Source organism: Anopheles gambiae (genome assembly GCF_943734735.2).
Source record: "Anopheles gambiae chromosome X unlocalized genomic scaffold, idAnoGambNW_F1_1 X_unloc_130, whole genome shotgun sequence".
NCBI classification, from domain to species: domain Eukaryota; kingdom Metazoa; phylum Arthropoda; class Insecta; order Diptera; family Culicidae; genus Anopheles; species Anopheles gambiae.
This window is the reverse complement of record NW_026902588.1, coordinates 12,501-20,000: the sequence shown is the minus strand read 5'-3', so window position 1 is coordinate 20,000 and position 7,500 is coordinate 12,501.

The following is a 7,500-nucleotide window of genomic DNA, read 5'->3' as shown; positions in this document are numbered from 1 at the left end:
TTGAACGTATGATATACAATACCAAATGATGCGTTGTTCGCTGTTCCCAGGAACTCTTTCCACTTCCTCTGTCGGGTATGCTTGATCAATCGCTTGAGGGCATTCCTTGCCACCTTGAACTCGTCCCTAAAAGAAGAATAGAGATCAGTATTGAATGCTCTTTGCGCTAATCGATCGCGGTGTTTGCACTCTTTGCGAAGTGCCTCAATCTCTAACGTCCACCAAAATGCACTCTTGTTAGGAGTGTACCTCTTACGCTTAGTCATCGTCGCATTACACGCCGTGACAAGTATACGCATTAAGTCTTCGCTTGTTGTGACCTCTGTCTCAAAAGCGGCTTGCATCATAACTTCAAATATATCTTTGCTAAAATACTTGATGCTCCATCCCGTTATGGGTCGGGACAAGTTACGCACGCTTTGCGTCTCAAGATCTATTCGTATTGCACGATGATCAGAGTTCATATAGCCAGATAACACCTCCCACTTAAATGATCTTGCAACTGTTCTGCTCGCAAAAGTAAGATCAACTACTGACGTACGCCCTGGTCCAACATAAGTTGGGGTGCTGCCGTCGTTCAATAAAATAGCGTCAATCTGCGCAAAGGTTGATAAGACCAACTCACCTCTTCGTTTCTGGGTTTCTCCACGCTCGCCAAGTTGGTTGTTCCAACTTGCTGACCAAGCGTTGAAGTCCCCCCCGATAACGAATTTGTGGATACCGGTTACGGCCATTACCGTGTTATCCAACATGTTCTGAAACTCTTCCATACTAAATCTAGGTGGCGCGTAAACGCTAACCACTCGCATATCACCTATGTCAACTATCATTAAACCCTTCAGAGCCTTACTGACTACCTTAACTGGTAAGTCCGCGTTAACCACTACCGCTGCTGTGTTATCGTCATTGCGTAACACTTTGACGTTGGTTGTTGCCAGATACGGATCTGCAATCAACACTATATCCGCAGATTCTTCCCTAATCGTTTGCCACATTAACTGAAATGCGGCATAACTATGATTCTGGTTATGTTGTAGCAACCTAACCATTATGATCTAATCGTTCGCCTTCTAGGACACATATAGCTGCCCGTTGCGTGAAGGTTCTGTGACCTCGTACCGCAATCTAAACACTTGACAGAGTTGGTACAAGCTTGCTTCTTGTGTCCACTCAAACCGCATTTCCAGCACAGATTACTTCTGTCTGGTTCCCTACAATGGTAGCTCGTATGGCCTACCTTCCAACACTTGTAGCATTTCTGCTCTTCCATAACCTCGCGGATATGGCATATCGACCAACCAACTTTCAGCTTTCCCAAATTCAGGAAGCTTTGAAAGTCTGGCAGCGATACGTTGATCCGTGCCCACTGCGTACCGGCCGCGCGGCCTTTCTTCATTTTGATTCGATCTATTTCAACCTCGATGTTGAGCTGTGCTTTGACAGACTCCGCAACCTCCTCTGGGGTGGTAATTTCATCGAGATGCATGATCTCAATCATTTTAGAAGGAGCTAGCGTTCTCACTGACGCCTTGCCCTTCACCGCTTCCTTAACCTTTGGGGCAATTGCACTAGCAGAACTACCCTGCTTAAGTTCTAGCAACATGCCTCCATTCTGGGCCCGTCGGACCTTGGAGATTGTCTCTCCAACCGATTTCAGAGCATCGGACTGCTTCATTTCCTTGAGCAATTTCGCCAGCTCCTCGGAAGTGCAGTCCGATATCAGCAGAGCCTCAGGCCGCTTCCTGGGCTTATTCTGCTTCTTCTTGCTCTTCTTCTTCTTCCTCTTATTAATGCTACCCTCATTAATATTCGGTCCGTTTCTCGGACTTGGAATATTTTCCACCGCTTCCCTAACAGGGGTCAACCTCGATGGTTGTTGTTGTTGTTGCAACCTTTGCAACCCACTTGGACCAGGCTGTTGGTCATCAGCCACTGGTCTTCTGCCTTTTCGCGTTTGCGGCCCGAATCCATCGTTACCGTCAAACGACGTTTGCGTTTGACGGTCGAGGACCTGCTGCATGCGATTAACGGCTCTGTACCTTCGAAATTCGGACATTACCTCATCGAGGAAGTCCATCATTACCGTTACTAGCGTAAAATGGGAAGACTCATCATCGAGTTTACTTATCCCAAAACGCATAGCCTCCATCCGATCTTGAAGATCCATGAACGCTTGGTCCGGATCTTTCTTGTCCACCCCCTTGGTCTTTTTGACCTTCTTAGTTTTAACGTTACTCATTCTATTGGGCTCAAACTCAGGCCCGCTATCCGCGTCTGTTTATGCAGTCTCCTATTTGGTTCCGTGGGTGGCTATGAAACAGGGAGCTCCACGCGAGGGTTGGCCCGCGCCCTTATGAGACGACGGGCTCAGTGCCGAACCGGAGCAAAGTGGGGCTGAACCCACCCACACCTGCATTTGCCATAGAGCGTATCGTATGGCGACAGTCTTGGAGCGCTACCTAAGACTTGCTAAGTTTTAATAGAGCGGTGACAGAATCCCCCTTAGCCCTCCCCCGTTTCAAGCAGGTTTCACCCTGCTTTACTAAGGGTTTGGCGGGTTCATCCGCCAGCCCGTGTACATCCTAGTTATTCCATAAACCGTACCCTAGTCTAATCCGCGCAGAGGTATTATCCTCTCGAGTTCAGTATCCCACTTGACAGAATGTAGGGTGTGGCGACTTAACACCACACCCTCCCCTGCGACGTTGTCATGCTCAACGCCGTCTTCACCGCCACCGTTAGCTCGGGGCCTCGTCAACTTAATGACGGGCCCCTACCCCGCCCGGCACCGCGTGGAGGTGGTGGTCGGACTTTGCCGGGCGCATTTGGCTACCTTTTTTTTTTTTTTTTTTTTTTTTGTTATCGAAGGGGAAATCTTGCATAAGACACCTGGGTGATCAACCCCGGTAGTGTGAGATTCTTACTCACTAAAACCCCTCCGTGCCTTCAACCGGCCCCGAGTGGATCACCCGTTAGGGTATCGACGTCACTCGGGCGGTGGATGTCCATCATCCCAGGCAACGAATGGCTTCCAACAGTGGTGATTAGCCACTGTCTAGCCCTCGGCGATGAAGCTACGATGAACTACGATGAATCCTTGTCGTTACTCGTCGTCACTGTCGCTGCTCTGCAAGGCCAACTGGATGTTGGCGAGCAAAGCACGTCGTTCGCCTCGTTCGATGACGTGTCTTCGATGTTGTTGTCGAATCATAATCGTCCGTACTGCTTGATGAACCATGCTCCAGTTATATCTGTTAGCAGACATAACTTCGATGATGTTCTCCGGCGTTAACTCCTCGTCGACTTGATGCTGAAGTCTGATGATCAGTTCACGATGACGTACACAATGGAATATCGTGTGTTCGGCGTCCTCAGGTTCCTCGCACGCATCGCATAGCGGCGAACCCGTTAACTGCATCCGATGAAGCTGGTAGGCGTAGAAGCCATGGCTGGAAAGAAACTGAGAAAGAAAGAAATCTACACCACCAAAACTTCTACTTATCCATCTGTTGACGTCGGGTATGAGACGGTATGTCCACCGACCGTGAACACTCTCGTCCCATTCTCGTTGCCATCGTTCCATAGTTGTGACACGTTCCATGTTACGTGCAACCGATCCGGCGATGTTCTCTGCTCGTCTCCGATGAAAAGTCCTGGAGTCCTCGTCCAGGAGGAGATGCAGCGGGATCATTCCCGCAAGCACGCAGACTGCATCGTGAGAAGTTGTCCTGAAAGAAGAGATAACTCGCTGGACTACTGGCCGGTAAAACCGACGTAGCCATTGTCTACGGTTAGCAAATCTAAGGGTATGACACCAAATGGGCGAGGCATACCGGACCTTCGCCACAACAGTAAGAGCAATTGCTCGCCTAACATGACTACTCGGACCTGCCTTATTAGGCATCATCCTTACCAAGGTGGTCCATAGCTTCGTCGCTCTCTCCACCGCATACCTGATGTGTGAAGTGTAATCGAGGCGGTCATCTAAGACCATCCCCAAATACTTTAAGCTGCGCGACGAATGTACTACGTGATCACCTACCCTGATAGCCCCATGTTGTATCCTCTGATGGGAACTGACCATAATGAACTCGGTCTTGGTCGGGGCTATCTTTAATCCGTTGTCGGTCATCCATCTGTCGATGATGCGAATCTGGCTGGAAACGAGAATTTCAATATCATCAACACAATTACCTTCCACCAACAACACTATATCGTCTGCATAGCCGATAATCCTTGCACCTTCCACCATTGCAACTCGTAGGACTCCGTCGTACATGAGGTTCCATAACGTTGGGCCAAGTACCGAGCCTTGAGGTACACCCGATGTGACTGCAATCTCTGCCGGTCCATCTGTGGTATCATACATCAGCACACGATTCCTAAAATAATCACCAATGATATCATAAAGATATTTAGGAGTGTTAATTCTCTGTAAAGCATTTGCAATCGCCAACCATGAAGCACTGTTAAAAGCATTAGTAACATCTAATGTAACAACTGCACAATACCGTCCACTGTATCTGTTTCTACTTCTAGCTACCGAAACAATGTCCACTACCCGTTGAATCGCATCAACTGTTGATCGACGACTTCTGAAACCAAATTGGTCGTCAGACAGTCCGTTGACCTCCTCGATGTGTGCATTTAACCGTTGCACTATGATGCGTTCTAAACCTTTACCTGCCCCGTCTAGTAGACAAATGGGGCGAACTGAACCCGGTTCCCCTGGTGGTTTGTTCGGCTTCGGTATTAACACCAACCTCTGCCTTTTCCACTCATCGGGGAACTTCGCGTTCTCTAAACAGCCTTGGTAAACCCTGCAAAATGCAGCGGTTGCAGTCAACATACCAACTTTCAGCGCCTCATTCGGGATACCATCTGGTCCCGGCGCCTTCTTGTTAGGTAGTCTCCTAGCAACCGCAAGAATCTCATCATTAGTTACCCTTTCAAACTCTCGTGGCTGATCGATACGATATTCAGGCCACACCGTGTTTGGGTGAGTAGGAAAAAGCTCGCTCACCACTTCCCTAAACTCGTCCAATGTCATGGTTCGGGGTCCAATCGAACCCTCGGCCACTTTCTTGAACGTATGATATACAATACCAAATGATGCGTTGTTCGCTGTTCCCAGGAACTCTTTCCACTTCCTCTGTCGGGTATGCTTGATCAATCGCTTGAGGGCATTCCTTGCCACCTTGAACTCGTCCCTAAAAGAAGAATAGAGATCAGTATTGAATGCTCTTTGCGCTAATCGATCGCGGTGTTTGCACTCTTTGCGAAGTGCCTCAATCTCTAGCGTCCACCAAAATGCACTCTTGTTAGGAGTGTACCTCTTACGCTTAGTCATCGTCGCATTACACGCCGTGACAAGTATACGCATTAAGTCTTCGCTTGTTGTGACCTCGGTCTCAAAAGCGGCTTGCATCATAACTTCAAATATATCTTTGCTAAAATACTTGATGCTCCATCCCGTTATGGGTCGGGACAAGTTACGCACGCTTTGCGTCTCAAGATCTATTCGTATTGCACGATGATCAGAGTTCATATAGCTAGATAACACCTCCCACTTAAATGATCTTGCTACGGTTCTGCTCGCAAAAGTAAGATCAACTACTGACGTACGCCCTGGTCCAACATAAGTTGGGGTGCTGCCGTCGTTCAATAAAATAGCGTCAATCTGCGCAAAGGTTGATAAGACCAACTCACCTCTTCGTTTCTGGGTTTCTCCACGCTCGCCAAGTTGGTTGTTCCAACTTGCTGACCAAGCGTTGAAGTCCCCCCCGATAACGAATTTGTGGATACCGGTTACGGCCATTACCGTGTTATCCAACATATTCTGAAACTCTTCCATACTAAATCTAGGTGGCGCGTAAACGCTAACCACTCGCATATCACCTATGTCAACTATCATTAAACCCTTCAGAGCCTTACTGACTACCTTAACTGGTAAGTCCGCGTTAACCACTACCGCTGCTGTGTTATCGTCATTGCGTAACACTTTGACGTTGGTTGTTGCCAGATACGGATCTGCAATCAACACTATATCCGCAGATTCTTCCCTAATCGTTTGCCACATTAACTGGAATGCAGCATAACTATGATTCTGGTTATGTTGTAGCAACCTAACCATTAAGATCTAATCGTTCGCCTTCTAGGACACATATAACTGCCCGTTGCGTGAAGGTTCTGTGACCTCGTACCGCAATCCAAACACTTGACAGAGTTGGTACAAGCTTGCTTCTTGTGTCCACTCAAACCGCATTTCCAGCACAGATTACTTCTGTCTGGTTCCCTACAATGGTAGCTCGTATGGCCTACCTTCCAACACTTATAGCATTTCTGCTCTTCCATAACCTCACGGATATGGCATATCGACCAACCAACTTTCAGCTTTCCCAAATTCAGGAAGCTTTGAAAGTCTGGCAGCGATACGTTGATCCGTGCCCACTGCGTACCGGCCGCGCGGCCTTTCTTCATTTTGATACGATCTATTTCGATCTCGATGTTGAGCTGTGCTTTGACAGACTCCGCAACCTCCTCTGGGGTGGTAATTTCATCGAGATGCATGATCTCAATCATTTTAGAAGGAGCTAGCGTTCTCACTGACGCCTTGCCCTTCACCGCTTCCTTAACCTTTGGGGCAATTGCACTTGCAGAACTACCCTGCTTCAATTCTAGCAACATGCCTCCATTTTGGGCCCGTCGGACCTTAGAGATTGTCTCTCCAACCGATTTAAGAGCATCGGACTGCTTCATTTCCTTGAGCAATTTCGCCAGCTCCTCGGAAGTGCAGTCCGATATCAGCAGAGCCTCAGGCCGCTTCCTGGGCTTATTCTGCTTCTTCTTGCTCTTCTTCTTCTTCCTCTTATTAATGCTACCCTCATTAATATTCGGTCCGTTTCTCGGACTTGGAATATTTTCCACCGCTTCCCTAACAGGGGTCAACCTCGATGGTTGTTGTTGTTGTTGTTGCAGTCTTTGCAACCCACTTGGACCAGGCTGTTGGTCATCAGCCACTGGTCTTCTGCCTTTTCGCGTTTGCGGCCCGAATCCATCGTTACCGTCAAACGACGTTTGCGTTTGACGGTCGAGGACCTGCTGCATGCGATTTACGGCTCTAAACCTTCGAAATTCGGACATTACCTCATCGAGGAAGTCCATCATAACCGTTACTAGCGTAAAATGGGAAGACTCATCATCGAGCTTGCTTATCCCAAAACGCATCGCCTCCATTCGATCTTGAAGATCCATGAACGCTTGGTCCGGATCTTTCTTGTCCACCCCCTTGGTCTTTTTGACCTTCTTAGTTTTAACGTTACTCATTCTATTGGGCTCAAACTCAGGCCCGCTATCCGCGTCTGTTTATGCAGTCTCCTATTTGGTTCCGTGGGTGGCTATGAATCAGGGAGCTCCACGCGAGGGTTGGCCCGCGCCCTTATGAGACGACGGGCTCAGTGCCGAACCGGAGCAAAGTGGGGCTGAACCCACCCACACCTG